Source organism: Anser cygnoides, chromosome 4 (genome assembly GCF_040182565.1).
Source record: "Anser cygnoides isolate HZ-2024a breed goose chromosome 4, Taihu_goose_T2T_genome, whole genome shotgun sequence".
NCBI classification, from domain to species: domain Eukaryota; kingdom Metazoa; phylum Chordata; class Aves; order Anseriformes; family Anatidae; genus Anser; species Anser cygnoides.
In genome coordinates, this window is record NC_089876.1 from 63,382,105 (window position 1) to 63,394,774 (window position 12,670).

At 36.6% G+C, this 12,670-nt stretch overlaps 1 protein-coding gene across 1 annotated transcript in view; it reads left to right on the forward strand.

The window, feature by feature from the left end:
• The window catches only part of SGCZ (sarcoglycan zeta), a 464,355-nt gene extending 452,013 nt beyond the window's left edge, over positions 1–12,342 (forward strand). The window contains exon 10 of the mRNA XM_066996283.1: positions 11,564–12,342. The gene's annotated coding sequence lies outside the window, so the exon portion shown is untranslated. The remainder of the gene's footprint in view (positions 1–11,563) is intronic.
• Positions 12,343–12,670: the final 328 nt, after the last annotated feature.

A 12,670-nucleotide genomic window follows, 5' to 3' on the forward strand; every position in this document is an offset into this window, starting at 1 on the left:
AAGAGATGGCATTGCAATGACTTGGGACAGACAGGCAGCGTTGTATTTGTTCTGCATAGGAATGGTAGAACAGTGATACACATGTAGTGAAGCCAAACTGCCCAAGTTGCAACAGTACAAAACAGAAATATAATTGAAAACTGGATTATTTTGTTTAGGTGAAAAAGCAGTCACTAGACTTCCGTAGGCCTAATAATAACTCAGAAAAATGGACAGAAAGTCAGGCGGAGGTGAATCATTTTTATGTCTTTATATCCATGGAACTTTCCCTTTACTTTCTTTTTAAAAACACCATTGGAAAGGAGAAAAGCATAAAAAGGTATAAATTTTGTACTTCTCAAATAGAAGGTGTCAGTGAACTCTCTGTGTATAAGTGTCTGTGGTTATGGCAGAAAGAGCTGAAAATAGCCCAGTATACGAGGGTGTATTCAGACAGTGTTAAAGGGAATAGGAACACTGACAAATTCCATGTCTTTAGATTAAGCTTTAAATGTTCGTTAAAGTTTGTGCAAAAAAAAAAAAAAAATCATGTTCCATGATTTTTTATACTGCATTTCTAAAAGATGTCATTAACGTTAATAAGACTTTCCCTCTGAATATTGTTCCTACTTCTAGCTGCAAGTGCTACATTGACTCCCACACATGGAGAGCTCTAAACTGAGTGTGTAGTCTTCATTCATTTGTTAAAATCAAATTAACAAATTATAAGATGTCCAAGACAAGTCATAAAAGGAAATGGAAAAAAAAAAAAAAAAAACAGAGAAGGAGCATGGAAAGAGAATAAAGGTGTGTGCAAAAGAGACAGAGAACAGACAGTGGTATTAGAAGACATTTACAATTTAAGGGAGAAGATAATAATTTGGTGTTAAAATTTCTGTTTATTTCTCTGACCTAGACAACTATGTCATGCCCTAAGCACGAGCAAAGCTTCTGGATACCATCTATTCAGAAATCATTTCCAAGACCAGAAATTCGCTATTCATAACAGACAATACCACCAAACCTCTGTTGCTACTCTGGCCATGATGAGAGGCGTAGCTTTGGACCCTGTACAGAAGCTATGTAGAGGATAGAAGGCTGTATGTACAAAAAGACAGTCCTGGGCAGAGAAGGTAGTCACTGAGGCATACATTAGCCTAAAGCAGTGCAAAAGGAAAACAAGTGGAGCAAGAGTTAGGAAATGGAGACCTGTCTGATGAATATTTATTTATTTATTTATTTAAAGGTAAGAATCTGGACTCTAGGGTGTTTTTTCTATTAGACCTTTTTTTTTAACAGCATCTAAGGGCAAGTGTTGATTTCTACTGAGATCTGTTTCACAGCAGACAAGAAATGCATATGCATAGCTATAAATATATAAGAATTAGGCCTATTTTGAAAGCATTTTAGCGACAACAGCAGCTTTCTTTTTTTATGGAATTTAGACCCACCAGCTAAAGAACTGGGCTGCTGAAAGGTTTTGTTTGTAATTTTGTTTTGTTTTTTTTTTTTGTTGACACAGTACTTTTATGTCTACACACATGACATTTCACAACTCTAAAGGCCAGATGAGTCCTCTTATAGCACTTTGTAAGGAAATAGTTTATCTCTCTAGTTATGTGTTAGATCATATACAGTGCAAATTTTACATATGAGTATCTGTTCTCCATGATGACTATTGCCACCTCGTCTTCATGTGTCCTAGTATCAACTGCTAGATTATGGCAGACCTACTAAAATTCTGATATTAAACTACTGTTACTTCTAGTTTTTTGGGGGAAAGTCTAGGACACTGTACCAGCCCCTTCTTTGATAATAACCATCTCTTCTCATGCATGTTAGCATACACTTGTGAGCAAGTCACCACATGATTAACCAGATTACTGGAGCCGCTTCCTAGAATGATTTGGTTATTTACCTCCAGTTTCCAAAATCTTGCATGGCTTTAATATAACGTGGGTTTTATCTTTTTGTTTAACTATAGTACATTATGTACTTTTTAAGAGATTTAAATTATATATCTAAACCACACAACTTTATTAATGGCCATATGTTTCTGAGAACTGAAAGGGAAAAATACATGTAAATCATATTGTCTCACATTTTATAGAACAGTATAATTTCAGTTGATTTAGGCAATTTTCCTATCTATTTTTAGGGCACCTAACAAGCAAATATTTAATTAAATTTGACACTGTATGGTTTGCCAAACAAATACCACTTCAGTTAGACTATTGTGATGACAAAGTATTTACATTCCAAAGAAAAATTTCTAAATGGTGTATTATTCCCTTTTAGAAGTATATAATGTATTATCATGTTGTGACATATGACGTTATATCAATTTTTAAATAAATGTAAATAAAAATCTTTAGTATAAACTTCTGTGAAATGTGCACCTTCGATTTATTGAACTTTTCTATTAACATAGTTTATCCAGAAGTTACATTAAGCTACATGCTAAGCTATGTACATACTTTTCATGTTTTATGTTGCTTTCCATTCTTTCACATATCCTTTGTAAGAGGGGGTTATGCTTGTTAATGTTTGCAGTGTTTTTGTGTGCAAATTTCATATATTTTTTGCTCTATTACTTAATGCAGTATCAATTTATCGTTTGGATTTATTTATCCTGAACACTAATTTGTCACTACACTTAACATTTAGGTTAAGCTCCCTCAAAGCTTTGCATATGTATTTAACTAGAATATGTGAGTCCCTCCAGTAAGCTTAATGGAACTTCTGAAGTTTGAAGTTGGGAGCATGATAAAATTTTTTTCTTGATCAGTCTTGATAAATCAAGCACAGTAAGGCAATACCTTGCAGAACTAAAAATTACTTACTATAAAATAGCAAAGGTGAAAAACTCTTCTGAATATCACACAGTGCTTCACTTTTGCTTAGTTTAGTTGAGTAAAGCCACTCTTGAGAAGATACATTAATCAATATTTCCTTTTTCAGATGTTTGACTTCAGCACACTGTTTGTCTGCATCATACCCATTTTTACTTTTGATTTGAATTATATCAGCATCTATTATGTTGAAAGTATTCTGTGCAAGTCCTAAAAACCCTGCTGACTTCATATGAACATACTCTATTGTGTCTTTGAGGATAAGTGCCATCAATCAGCAAGGTGAATCAGTGGCATTTGGCAATGTTTCACATATACAGATCTAGAAATTTTCTGTATTTGAAATCTGAAAACATGGATAAAACCTTTATCCTGCACAAAAAGGGTAAAGGCGGCTTGATTCACAGTTCATCTGCCAGTGCAGTTTGTTCATGCTGATGGTCTCATGCTAAAATTGTCTTCCCAGCTCCATTGGATAGTGTGAATACACATCATCAGGCAATGAGCACCCCTTAACTCCGCATGCTAGGCTGAAGAAAATCAATTTGAATTCTCAAAAGATGAAGGTAGTACAGATGGCCACTGTATGTTGCCAGCTGTTCCACAACACTGGAGTCTTGGAGAGGGATTTAAAAAACAAACAAGAAATTGGTTTGTAAATTGTAGCAAGCTATTGAGCTGCATCGCTGCCCTATTTATTATCACGGGACACTGAAGAGCTCAGACAAGTGGAGAAAAGAGTTTTCTTCACACCTGCAATAATCAGTAATCACGGTATGGTGGAAGGGAGAAGATGATGTAAATACCAAGTTTCACAGCCTTGCCCCCATGAAAATGTCAGCTCTATAATATAAGATTTCATATGGAAAGATCTGGCTATCAGCTGTGTAAGAATTGACTATAACTTGTCAGCTGTACTGCAGGGATAACAATTTTCTGAACAAAATTTTGGTTATGTGTTTTCAATCATGTTAATTACTCTGCTTGTGCCTTCTCTTTTTCTGCTCTTTAGTCTAGTAACTCCTTAGGACTCTTTCTTTAAGAGTCTGTAGTAAATACTAATATTGTGAAAGTTCTGCAGGCTAATGGGCTTACCTTGTCAAGTTTAGTAGAAACAGTGCACAGAAGTAAAGCTTCATTTTACAAGCCAAATTTAAAGGTCTTGCCATAATTCTGAACCAAACAATCCTAACCGCCCCCTGAATGAAATACCTTAGATATCACACTGAGTAGTTTTCCTGTTAGCATTTCCATTGCTAACAGAGTTCTGTGGACTCTGGAGAACCAATGCCCAAGTCTAGGTCAGACCAATCTCTGATAGTGGCAGCAGGGGACGATATTTAGGGAAAGCATATGAATGCTCAAGTTACACAGCACCTTCCCCACAGACTCCCCTAGTAGCCACAGTTGTATTCCCCACCCGTACCTATAGTGTCTGTTCATGGCTCTGTTGTCTGTGAGTTTCTCTAATTCTTTTGCAAAGCTGCTGGCACGGCTGCCTTTTTTTGGCAGCAAGTTCCTAACATTCATCACCTGCTGCTTAGAGAAGTGCTTTCTTTCATCAGTTTTAACCTGATCTACAGATAATTTCATAGAGGGCCCCTAATTTTGATATTGTGGGATTTGATGAAGAATAGCTCTGCAGCCACTTTATCCACCACCTCCATGATACCATAGAGGTTAAACACATCCCCTTCAAGCTTTTCCAAAGGTTCTTCAAAGTCAAGAGTCTTAATCTTCTCCTCAGTTTCTTCTTATAACTCTCCAGAACTCTCAGATAAATCCCATCCAGTCCTGGTCACTTGCTAACACCTAATTTATTGGGTCTAATCCTTCTTCTACATTTACCCCCCAGTGACCTAGCCCTTATGACTTAACCGCTACAGAGAATGTACTCACTGCATGTAGGACACTGGTACCACCAGCAGTTAAGGTCTTTCTGTCCCTATCCTTTGTGCTGGGCTTGTGGACCTGGTGAAGAAGCACTTGTAAATTTTGCCCTTGCTCTCTTGTTTGACATTGCGCATGCCAGTTGGCCTGTCTGGCTGGCAGGCTGGTTTGTCTACTCTATTTATTGTGAATTTGATGTTTATTCCCTCCTGACCTTTCAGAGACACATTGAACATTAACCGCATCCTCTCAGGGGTCACATCAGTCTGAACCAGGTGCTCTTATGTGCCTGTTGGCTTTCACCCAGCTCCTAGCATAAATACTGTTCTACAACCTTTTTAATTTTCAGTGCCAGCAGACTGGCTCTATTTCGATTAAAGTACAGTCTTAATAGGACCACTGAGGGTTTTTTAAATCTATTACCCTCAAAGTGTTGGTGCAAAGGGTACATGTGTTCCTCTGGCATTGTTCATCTCTCCTGACAGCAAGGGTCATGCCTGCTCCGAGGTCCCAGAGGTTCTGCAGAAGCTTGTAGCCACTCTTCTCAAAGCACATGAATCAAGTTTTGCTGGAAATCTAGAATAATATGGACTTAGAACACTGTTCAGAGCTTTTGCTCTCTTTTTCCAAACCTGCTGAATGCTGAAGCAGCATTTTTAGTTTTGTTTGACCATTTTGTAGTTTAGCAAAATCTGGTTTAAAATAACTTCTGATAACTTCCTCCTTTCTTAGTAATTACTTTTCTAATTTTAGTCTGCTTATCCTCATATTCTTAAAATGTTTATGGCAATAAAAATGACAATCATAAAAGCTGTCACATATATTGAGTTGGCATATAAATTATGTTCCTTTCTGAACAGTTAGCAAGTTAAGACAATTTTTTTTTCTGGTGTGGGGATGAAGGGGAGTTTTAAAAAAAAAAGTGATGCATTTAGAGGACATTAAATGACATTTATGGAATACCAGAGGAAATTTTGCATTATGGGCAGCTTGATGAACTTCTCATTTTCCAAGTGCCTCACAAAGCACTCATACTGGGATTGCTCCAGTATGGTTTCCAGCCCATTGGTCTTGTGGAAGGTTTTTCTCCTGACTAAATTGGTCTCCCCACCAATCTAGCAAAGGTTTCTAACTGTTGCCAGGCCAACCTATCTACTCACTCAACCAATCCTATAGAGGTCAAAGGGTATTTAAAGGGCTCTATAGGAGCCCAGGAGGATCAGCTGTGTGCTTGTTCGGTGATCAGTGCTTGGAGCTGCTGCAGCTGGTGGCTCCTTCCACCTGCTGGGCTTTTGGTTTCATGATTAGATGCTGGTCTAGTTCCTGATCCAGTCCAGGCTTTTGTGCTGCTTTTACTGTATTGGAGCTGACTTTTGAAGCAGGTGTCACGTTCCTCATGAAGAGAAGCCTTGTGTTGTTGGTGCCCAGGCTGTGTGACGCAGTACAGCATGGTAAGTACTAATGAATTGTTGAAATTCATTGTAAGTTGTTGTAATGCACTGCTAAGTATTTACTGCACATAAAAAAATAAGCCATTTACAAATTTGGGGTTTTGTATTATTTCATATATATATATATACATAAATATACGTATATATATATTCATATATATATGTGAATATATATATATTTACATTATTGGGGCCCATTATCTTCCCTGCAGTGCTTTAGAGCTATAGGCTTATGAACAGTTCTAAATTATATCTTGCAAAATCTAGAGGAAAACTAGATGAAATTAAAAGTCTGCAGTAAATTGAGTCATCTGACTTTTGAAAGAAGAATATTGTTTTTAAAGGGGGTGAACCTGATTCCCCTTGTGCTTTAAAAACTGAAAACCAAGGTCAGTAACTTTTCAATTGGCAAATGAACAACTTGTAATGCATTAGTTACTTTAATAACAGTAAAAGTTTATAGTATCTTTAGAACTGTATTTTAATATCCTCTGCAAATAGATTCTAATGCAGAAGCTCTTCTTTCTCCTTTGTGCTTGGTTAGTAACTTTTGTCATGGATTGTAAGAGTCAAGTATTTATTTTTTAAGTGTGGATGATTTTTTTTTCCTTTCAATCTCCATCTTATTTTATATGAGAACTATGGGCATTATTTTCAACCCATGATAAACAAACCTGAAGAGTTAATTATTATATAATGATAATATAACTATTATTATATGCCAGACCCTTATGCTGAGATATGCTTTCATAATTTATCCTGACTTCTGGGGCCATGCTATTTTTCTACATTGAGGAAAACTTTATTAGAAAAGACTTCAAAAACTTCTTGTTACTGGTGTACTTAAAGAACATCTCTGGTAGTTGATTTTTCTTCTATCTATTTATATAAATATAAAAAATAACTTGATAAATGACTGGATTATTCCCTCACCACAAGATAAATTTATAAGAGAAAATGCAAGGGGTGATAATCCAATGAAAATTATCTCCGGGTTTAGTGATATGAAGGAAAGTGCATGTATGGTCAAAGAAAGTAAAATACAATAATAAAACTCACTGCATGCATAAGTGTTTATGCCACAGGCGAAGGCTCACACTCAAATTCTTCATACCCATGTACTCAGCTTTTTATATGATACTACCATTTAATAGTTATTTATTCTCCACAAAACATATGTAGCCTTAATTGCAATATTACTGACACCCCCTTCAGTAATTAGATATAAAAATTTACAGTGTAGCACATTATTATTATGTAGCACAGCATTACGTGTGGTACTTGGCTTTTATGAACTTGGTAAGGGACTTATAATTGTATTTATCCTGACTGAACTATTTAGAGTTTGTGCTAACGAAGTTTGTAAATGAAGACAGTATTGTAGTTATACTCACCGTTATTTATGAGATTCAATGTCTTTAGAAGTCTTAAATTTTATTTTCAATAATTATGATGAGTAGATATCAAAAATATAGCGATTACAGCTTAACAGGTGTCAGCTAATACTGTGCTTGAGCGCTGTAAATAGCCCAAGGAGTATATTCATGTCTAATTGTCTACACTCCAGAGTACAACAGCTGCCACTTGTAGCAGATGTATCATCTGACTGATGATATTCTCCAATGTGTCGACAGGCTCTTCTGGTGCAGCTGATTATATATGATCGTATTTGGCATAGCTGCATACCCTTAATAGACACTTTTATCTTTGTTCACTGAACATTGGAATACTTTACTCAGATGTTTATTATGCCAGCAATAATGGAGTATCAGCCAAAAAATTGATTAAGATAGCTGTTTACTGGACTGTGGAAAATGAATCGGTGACTTTAACAAACTAGTGTCCACATAGCAAAATATGCAAGAGTCGGGGGAAACAGCAACCTCTGCAAGAAACCTTTACACAGAGAACAGAGTCTCTTCTAATCCATAAGGGTGATCCCACTGCACTGCTGCTACCTGTGCAGTTTAGTATATTAAGGTATCAATTCCTACAAAGTTCTCTTCAGCATGGCTGCATTTGACAGACATTCATTTCCCAGGTCTTTAGTATGGCTGCATTCACAGACAAAATGAAAAACAGAAAATCAAAGTGAAAAAGCTATGTGGTAGGTATCAAGTCTAATTTTATTATACTTGAAGAGAATCTTGTACCCAAGGAAAGAAAGACCCTATAAAACTACTTGAAGCATTGACTGATTAATGAAAAAAGATACTAGGATCCAAAGCTTCGAGGATGAGTCTGACTGAGGCTTGGGAACAGGATGACAAATAATTGCCAACAGCTTTGTGACTTGTAAAAATGAATATTTCTGTGAATTTCATATAATGCTCATGTTTTTTTTCATATTCTTGATTTTCCTGTCAAGTTAATCACCTATCACTTCCTGGAGGAATGATTAGAAGACTGAGTGATTTAACTAACATAGGTCTGACTTTTTTCCTCCACCCTTTCTCTTCATCTATCTTTCTTTCAGAGCTGAGGTTTCACTTTTATTAGTTACTGTAAATAGTTTATTTAGATACTCAAACTTGATTTTTTTTTCCTTCTCATCTTCATGCCAGAACTCCATCTTTAAAAGCAATCTAAAAGAGGCTATATAATATTGACTCTAGCAATCTAATGAGGAAGGAAGTTCATTCATGGAAACTGCTACAAAATGAAATCCAAGTAATGGACTCTGAAGTCAGATGAACCACTCTCTTCTCTTTGTGCTAGGAGTCAAAAGGCAAGTAAGGCTGCAAAGATTGCATATATTAGACAAGAAAATGCTATACAGGAGTATGTTTCCTACACAGGGAAAGGATAGCTGAAGAGCCAATGGAAGAACTAGTTGATGAGAAATTAAGATATATCTTGTTTGGTATAAACTTACTGTTGGTAATCTGACCGAAGAGCAGAAAGGCTTTGAGTCTAATATGGATGTCCTCAAAATGGGAATGGAGTAAGAAAAGTATACAAACCAAAGAGGGGGCATTAGTGTTGTGATTGACTTCAGTACTTCCTCTTTACTTTTCTAATGCCTTTTTTTGACTTTATTTACACGTACAGTTCAGCTCTTCTCCCAGCAGTATTAAAGAAGAAAATAGCATACTCATAGATTTTTCTGTCTGCAAACTGTATCCTCCACAAAACTAAGTGGTTGTGTGTTATGCTTTGAGTTTCCAGCATGATGTTTTATGAGTACAATAACATTCTGATTAACATAAGACAAAAGAAACAATGTCCTGTGATATTAGTCACAGTTTGAGGAGAGCATGAGGAATCCATTTGGGCACGACCATTCCCCTGAGCTCTGGTGATAGTGTTAGGCTGACAGCCACCTGTGGGCATGATTCCTCATGTAGGCTGTGAGACAGACTCTAGTCTCTGGTGTCAGTGGTAGCTTTTGCAGGCTATTTGAATTTGCTACATGGTTGACGTGAGACCATTTGATTGCTTGGTGGCAAGTCTTAGGCAGTTCCCACAGTTTCTTGTTTCACAGAGCTTTGAAAGAAAGAACTTGGGCAGTAAAGGATATGACAACATAGTGCTGAGTATCAGAAAACAAAGAACATTGGTCATATGAATAGATTTAAAGAAAGGAAGTCCCAGCCAAGGCATGGTGAGCTCTTCTACTGCTGCTAGTGTGGCAGGAGGCTTTTTTTCCTCATAGGAAGAAAACTAATTTAGGAAAACAAGCTTCAAGGTATAGCAATGTCAATGTAAATTCAGCATCTCTTGGTGAGTCAGGATACTGTACACACACATTTGAAGGAGACACATCTATGATACTAATTCAAATAAGTGTCACTGTTAAACATGTTCCTTGAATTGTTCATATAAAGCTACAAGCGACGTTTATTCAATTGTATAAATATTTTAACCTCTTAGATTTCTCCTTGCCTTTAAGATAGTAAGAGGAGCTGATGCAATTGATCTTCAGGTGCAAGCACAAAAGTTATCATTTTATCCTGGACACTATCCTGCCTCTGAGGCAACTGAGCTGGCTTCAGCAAGGTGAATGACAGGGCCCACAAAGAAAAGAGAGAATTGTCCAAATGCAAGTCTGCATTTAAAAGTACAGGCACGGTACTGTAGATTCTATTTGCTTGCAAGTAGTTGATGTAGCTTGAGCATAGGTGGTGGAAGCAATTAGACTATAGGAGAGACATTATCATGCTATCTGATACTTCAGCATCCAGGAAGGAGCTTTCAGAGATTGTTATTGTTCAACAACTGTATAGTGTTTGGGTTTATTTAGTTCTATTCACTTAATGAGTGGAATGAAAAATAAAGTAGGTCCAGGACAGAATCACAGAATCGAAGGGGTTGGAAGGGACCTCGAAAGATCCTCGGGTCCAACCCCCCTGCCAAAGCAGGTTCCTTAGAGCAGGACATTTAGTTTTCTCTAGAATACTGCACCAGAAGGAAAAAGATCAAATCACTCCGAGTTGACAAAGTCAAAAAACAGTCTGAATGAAGAAATAATTGAATGATCATATTTGATACCAGGGTAATTTGTGGGAAAATTGATTTTGGAACCTGTGGTAGGTAAGAAAAATGTAATTGTTTGCAGCTGTCTCTGGTAGGTGTCCAGGATAGATCTCATGCCATGCAGTCTCTTTTCCTGATTCCCCGGGAAAGATTAAGGTATTGCCTTAAAATAAATGAAAGATATGGGACAGAGATAGAACTTCTGGTGTCAGCCACTAAAGAGGTAACAATAGATAACAAAGCAGCAGGATTTTGGAAGTAAGCTACTGAGAACTGATAAATCCTCCTCCACTGGAGAGTGATTAATTGTAGAATCATGGCCTGCACTGTGTGAACTCTCAGATGACTAGAGTTAATAAAGTTGAAGTTGTATCAAGTTACAAGTCTTTGCATCTTGCTCATCCTGAAGGGCGTGGAGTTCTCTGTTGAACAGGTACAGTAGTAAGCATGAAGATTATATGGGAAAACTCTTAAATCAAACCTTTACTTCAGCCTACCTTTGAATGTATTCACAGATGGTACATTATATAAAAAAATAAATAAATAAAACAGCCTGCTGTCTGTTTTTCTTGTATTTAAATGCCTGTTACATTTTGTCTCCCTGGGGGATCTCTCCTATTCATTCATATCAATTTCAGTCTATCCAAAATATTCTACTTCCTTACGACTTTATTCCTTAACCTTTCTGACTGCTGCATTAGCCCTCCGTAATTTTTCCAAATCCTTTTTAGAGACCTTCACCTTTGAAGCTCTTGATCCACTTTGTTTCCAGTGTCTTGTTTTCCCTTGTGTTCCTTGTCTTTCCATGCTCTAACAGATACAGATATAAACTTGGTCACCCTACACTGGTCTATCATTTCTGCTCTCCCTCCCAATAAAGCTATTTTTGTTGTTTTGTTTTTCTTTCCATTTCAGGTCTTACAATATCCCTGCTATTGTGATATTTGGGAATTCACCAAGTTGAGAGTCACAGTCGGAGACCAGTAACCAACTTCTGGATTACTACTTCCAAGGGAATCTTAGATGCCATTCTGAAATGCTGTATAAGGAATACATGCAACTTAACTTCACGCTCAAATTTCTTTTCAGATATCACTGGTTTTAATTGCACAATACCACTTTCCTAAATCTAAAATCGATTTTTTTAAGGAAAAAAATTATTATTAAGGATGTTAGAAAGGAGAACTTAAAGGTGTCTACATCTTTCTTTTGGCAGTTGTCATTCTTTGTCCCAGTACTTCAGAGTCTTTTAGAAAGTATTTGGGAGTTTTATGATCCCTGATTCATGCTGCCAAATGCTTATTACTAAATGTTATAGAAAGATAATGTGACCTTTAGAATTTTTTGTTGGCAAAGATAAATTAACTTTTATAACTTACATAGCCAGAAGAAATAGCCATTATCTACTTTCTGTCTGGAAGCATATCAGAACATTTTGCCCAAGTTGATTCCTGTTCCAGTAAGCTATGTCTCTTTTGGAGGGGGAGAGGGCCTATTCTGATTTCAAATCTGTTTCCATTACAGTGCATAGGAAATATTTACCAGTGTGTAATGAATATTTACACTAAAAATGTACCTTGTTTCTACTCCGCATTGCTTTAGTACTACCTCTTTCTTTGAATCTTGACTGCTAAACAAAAACATCATTTTGACCAATTTTCATTTTCAATAAATATGCTGTCACATTGTGATTACTTCAGGTAATGATTAGGTTGTCATTCTTCCACCTTTTTTTTAAACAACTGATGTCTAGTGAGATTTTTCTATTTTCCCCACCAATCTTGTATCCCTCACTTGTTTCTTTTCTAAAGATTCCTCTATCATACATATAACTGTGGGAAGTTGGTGTTTATTCTGTCACCAACAAAAGACTTAATAGAAAATTTCAGGCTTTTATATAAGATGGCTGAGACCTTCCTGGAAGGCCTAAGATGGCTCCAGGTCTGCCCTGGGGAGATAGATATGTACCAGATTCTTGACAAAACAGCACTGGTGTTATGGCTATAATTTGGCATTTGTTAT